Here is a 6,071-nt window from a genome sequence, read left to right as displayed (position 1 = left end):
ATAATCATATCATGTAGGGTATCATTTTAAAGAGAATTAAATGATCTATTCATTCGCATCAATCACACATAGATATTCACTAAAACCGACGAGGGATTATCGATCAAAGTCAGATTTCCAAACTTTTTTTTGAGGGGTTAACTATTTTACATGAATGTTGATCGTTTTACGCTTCGCTTTCTCACCTCTTGCATCCACCTCTCCTCTCTGTTAACAATTTCTGGCAACGCCGTGGATTCTCAATTTGTTTAAATCTCAGGTTCCCCGCTTGCAGTGGCTCAATAGGCAAAATATCTTGAGGGGGCCAGACATTTTTCTGTGATAGATTTTGATGTAATATTCCGAAAATAATTTATATCTCACCATTTTTGTTCCGTTTCTGTCTTTTTTTCTTGTTTCTTTCCTGGTCGTGAGAATTCTTTGGGGATTTCATGGCCGCAAGCCCCCCCCCCCAAATGTACTGTAATGCCTGCTTGCCTACTCTGTTTCCATTTTTTTCCCCGTTTTCTATTTCTATTTATTGATAAGATTGCTCTTTATGATTTAGCATTTCTTCTCATACTGCTTTCACAAACACGTCATTGGAATTAGTATTTTTTTTCCTTAAATTTGGCCTTTATAAACAGGCTTTTCATTTCATTGGGGGTCATTAGTTATGTAATTGGCTTTCACAACTTATTTAGGTACGTAATTCGAGGAAGGGCATTTGAACTTTGCTTTCATTATTTTATTCGAAATGTCTTGAATGACATGTAAAGTGTTGTGTCGAGGACGTGTTCTAACTCTTTCCTCTCAATATATATGACGTGTCGCCATCTCAAGCCTCAGAGTATTTGTCATTGACATAATGTCTTCAAATCAAATCATGGTGTTCAGTAAAGTCACTTCCTCTCTCTCTTGCCATTCAAGATGATTACGTTTGGGATTTTACATGGTCACATCAACCTGACTTCATCCAATGTTGATATCAGTGTATACCCCCCCCCCCCCTCTAGATGACTTCGTTAGCACCAATCTTTTAATTTCCTCTTCAAGATATTTTGACTGAGTGTGACAGGGTGATAATGTTGTTTCTTATTATGGTATACACGACATCGACAGTATTACAAGAAGATAACAATAGACTTCAAATGTTTATCATCAATATAGTTTTAATGCACAAATATTTGCATCTAATTTATTAATCTTACACTTGTTGAATTTTGGCTAGTTCTTCTTCCATATGTTTCTTGATTTTCTTGTTGTTATACACTTTGAGTATTTGAAATTTTGATGTCTGAATATCTAATGTGATAAGTAGATGAGGGCTTTGTTCAAGGACGGACAAACATATTATAGTCCCAATGATAACTGTTAGCCCCATATGAGCCTTATTGTCCGTTAATTTCTTTGGTTCGATTATCGTTATTTATCTCACAAGATATTACAATAACTTGATGAGTCGAATCAAGATTTGATAAATTCAGCGTTTAAAACTGAAAATAAGATTTATTGTTTTTTAATTATTGTACAGAGGGTGAATAATACACCATCATGTAATAGATGGAAAATATATCCCAGCTGTCGACTTAAATATTTCAGAACTTTGAAAAATGAAAAATCTGAAGCCAGTGTCCTCTGGTTTTTAGCTTTGTTTAAGGTATTTAGAGTGAACTTCAACAAGCTGTCATGATTGTCTTTAAACAGTGAATGAATATATAATGGAATAGACCGAATGACACTCTTTGAACCATACAGAATTGGGTCAAGATGAACGCCATTACGTCTCGGAAACTTGAAAAGCGATACTTCCAGTATAGCTGAGTGATGTACCCTAAAAATGATTCTTCTTTTTCAACATGATATCATAGTTTGTATTGGTAAACCTCTAAATTGTTGAGTTACATTTTAGCACTTTTATCCTCAAAGAAGCTACTTGAAGATGCTTCAAGTATTTGTCCTATTTAGGGAAAACAATAAGCACAATACAGCCTTTACCTCTGGCTCGTTTCGGTTTTTTTTTTTCGAACACATGCTGCTGTATGCCCAATTCATTTACTTCTTTTTAAACAGCAATCAATTTTTTTTTCAAAATATTTACGATTCATTTAAGTATTGTTTTACAATATGGCTTCCCTGCTACATATTCTTATCTTTTTTACCAACACACGTTATTTGAATTCTTGAATGTCTGTTTTATTTTGGGAAATGTATTACTCATATCAGTTTTTACGAAACTGTAATCCAAGGAGCGTATAATAATTAGTTTCGAATGATTAAAATTAAAGGACCAATGGATTCAAATGAATATCCTTAGCTCATTGATTAAGAATATGCTCCCATTTTGTAATCAAATACAGTTTTTGTATGAGCATATTGTCCATAAGATGCATGGATTCGCTCGCCGGAGATTTATTTGGTGTTGACTATGAACTTCGAAATTTCCAGGGAAGTCGCCTAAAAGCTATTTTCACCTCCTTGTCAAATGCTACCTCCCTTTAACCCTTCGATTATCTCATTTTGACGATTATTGCATCGCAGTGAAACTTATATAGTGAGGTATAAGGGGCATTGAACCTATTTAAACAAAAAATTGCTTGTTGACATTTGATAGGCCTAAGTCTTGCTCAATAGCACTGATGACAAGCTCAAAAACTTCTATCATTCTTAAATAGTTAGAGGGTATAATAATCTCAGTTACAACATATTTTAAAGTTATCAGCCATACAGAGTATGATTCAGCCATGATAATCTGATTTTTCAGGAAACGTTTCCGCTGTCTGATCCTTTAAAACCAATAACATAAAATGAGAATCAATTTGACTCTGTCTACATCACGTAATGCTTGCACGAAATTGTGTCAATAATTATAATTGAAGAATCAATGGTCAGTGAGACAGCCCCCCCCCCTTTTTTTTTTTTTTTACCGAGGTCTCGATGTTACAGAATAAAACCAAAATGAAACGATGCAGCACAAACGATATATGGAATGTATTTTTTTATTCGATCGTTGAGGTTGCATGATTCGATTAACTTGGTATTAGAGAAATGAATCTTAACATACATCATTAATTGTCTTCTCATCTAACTCAACAAGTTGCTTATGTTTGTAAAAGTATATACTAAGAATAAGAAGACTTCTAGAACCTTTAATGTATCTTCTGAACTCATACCAGATTAGTTTGCAGAAAAAAAGTTGCTTAGAGAGCAAAAGGATGCACTTGTCACATCAGATATGGTGATAAATTTGTGACACACGTCATGCTAGGTGATGCCTTAAAGGTCTTAAGTTTTTGTCCAATAATATAGATTTGCCGTGCATGCCCGGGGAATATTCATCCTATATAAACAAGTTGGTAACTGCATCATGATCAGTTAAGTGATTGCACAATTTTGAGGGAAAAAATGGCAAAGTTCATATATAATTGTTGATTGGTGCCGAAGAAAAAACGTTGTTTTAGCTATTAAGATATTTACGAAGCGATTCTAAAGATTATTCACTCTCAGAATATGAATAAAAATCATTTTCATAATTTCAAACTAAAAAAATAGGGTTAAACTTTTCAAATTAATAGATTTTTTACTGCATGATCATATTGACCCCAGTAAATAATATTTTGGTCATATTTGTTTAATACTCAGATTGTGCGGAATTTGAATCGCAGACATTTACAAAATGATATGGAATTTGAAGAAATTAATTGGTACTTAAATATCTTTGAGAAAGGCTTGTGATGACTCGTTCCTACCCAAGGAGGGTTTGATGAGGCTCATTAAAAAGAGGAATTGGGCCACACTGACGTACAGATGGGGGGCTTGTGGGACCACGACCCCCAAACAAAAAGTTCTACGACCACAGGAAAAAAAAAGGAGAAAAGGAAATGAAAAGAAACGATAAGGTTCTGTGTCGTTTTCTTAATGTCATGTCAAAATCTATCACATAATTTGATCTTCATTTTTAAAAGTTAAACAAAAAATATGCTCGCTTGCTTCACTCGCTTGGAACATGAGACCCCTTGATTTGTTTAGCCTCAATACCCTTATACGTCCACTCTCATGTACCCTCATCGCTATATATACGCATATATAAAATTAATATAGCCTATATTACCTCCCTGCGGTTTCGATCTGGGGTCGTATACCCGGTAGACCTATGCTTCGACCTTCCCAATGTGCATTTGTAACGTTATAATGTGACATTCGCCAGTAAAAAAAATGAGGAGGATATCAAACTTATTGCAGGATCTGGAAGCAATGTGACTTTAAGCAGCTGGCCACCAAATGTCATCTTTAGGTTAAAATCAGATCAGAACGAAAGAAGTGGAAATATTGACCCGTGCATCTTCCACTTTTCTCCTGGGAGGATACGGAAATGGGCCGATTATCTAGGAAGTTCACGGCAAATCTTCTCTTCTCTGTGTGAACTGAATACAATAAAAATGGCATTTCATGCATGTCATACAAAGAAAAAATAAAGGAATATAATAACAAAGCTATGAAATTCAGCTGCCCCTGAAAATGTAATAGGTTAGTCACAAATCAGATGTATTTCATACTTAAAATTTCATTTTTATTATTCTTTATTTCATATCTCTTCTGTATAATGGATTATTAATCGGTATAATTGCCATAGTAGTGTAAAATATTTCTGTAAAATATACACAATTTTTCACAAAGCTTTCTATAAAAGTCGATTAATTCTCGAAATATTAATTAGACATATTCCATGTAAATTGTTATTTGTGAATCATTACGGTATGATTTACAAATAACAATTTTGGATATGTTAGAAGGTTATAAGGACTGGTGTACAGACGGGAGGTGCTTGCATGGGACCATGGACCCAAAAACTTTCAATACTATAGGGAAAAGAAGGAGAAAGGAAAGGACGAAAATTGGAAAATGTTTTTCTGAACAATGTAAAAATCTGACACAATATTAGATTTTTTTATATTAAAAAGGTCCAAGTTTTTGCTCGCTCTTAAGAAATTTGGCCCTATACGCCATGTCTGGCCCTCTTTTTTTTTGGGGGGGGGGGGCTTATTGCGCTAATGAATATATAAGGTAACCTTATTCTTCCTTTTTCAATCCCTTTTCATTCATCATTTTGCCCCTAATTTATCAACTTTATTGACTTTATTTATCTGAGATTCATTTGACATTTCAAGGTGTGCCAAAGTCTTTTGCTGTAAATGTTTAAAAATAAATCCGATCTCTTTCACGCAATAAAAAAAAACAACTAGTAGACAAAAGAGATGATGGATAAGCAAATCTAATCTGAGCATTATCTGATAAAATCTTTGTGTGTCGATTTGCCAGGAGACAATGCAAATTTGCTTTACCTGTAGAAAATAATAATGCCTTTCACCATTCTTACATTAATAGATGAAATTTGTCATCAAGCACAAGAAATTTCTCCTCACCAATAACTTCGTCTTTTCCCAGACACGTAAAAAGTTCATCGGACATCTAAAAGATGGGAATTTCGATATAATTCAAGTCTTTGACGTCATTTTGTCGTTACATTTCAGACAGGTCCAGGGTCTATGTTAATGTTCCGATTATTAACCCTTTATATTCGCGCGTACCAAATGGGTTTGGGCTTGGGGGACTACCCCCCCCCCCCCCACAAAAAATAGATGATTAAAAATTCAGGCAAAGACTTACAAAATTCTGCATAAATATTATGTTAAAATCTGTCACAAAATTAAATTGTCATTATTACAAATATCAAATTCATTTTTCTCTCTCGAGTATACAAATATTGTCCCTCGTTCGCCATTTTCTGCCCCTGATTTTTTGTTTACTATTTACACCACTGGCTGTATCCCGTTATATGATATTGTCTCATAGATCTGCAAGATTGGAATCAGTCTACTCCAGAGAGGTGTCTCTTAGGAGAATGTTAAGGGATCGTTAACTTTGTCACATTACCTAAATATAACATACGAGTATCTAAAGGACATGTATATCTCTTCATTAATCTTCTTTTTAAGAAAAAAAATGATTTCGTTGCTGATTTTAAAAACATGTTGGTCCATGTGCGTGGTTATCATACTTTCAATGATTAACTTGAAATAGCTCTTTGGGCA

Source organism: Lytechinus pictus, chromosome 3, assembly GCF_037042905.1.
Source record: "Lytechinus pictus isolate F3 Inbred chromosome 3, Lp3.0, whole genome shotgun sequence".
Classification (NCBI taxonomy): Eukaryota; Metazoa; Echinodermata; class Echinoidea; order Temnopleuroida; family Toxopneustidae; genus Lytechinus; species Lytechinus pictus.
The sequence above is the reverse complement of the archived record's forward strand: the minus strand, read 5'-3'. Positions refer to the sequence as shown.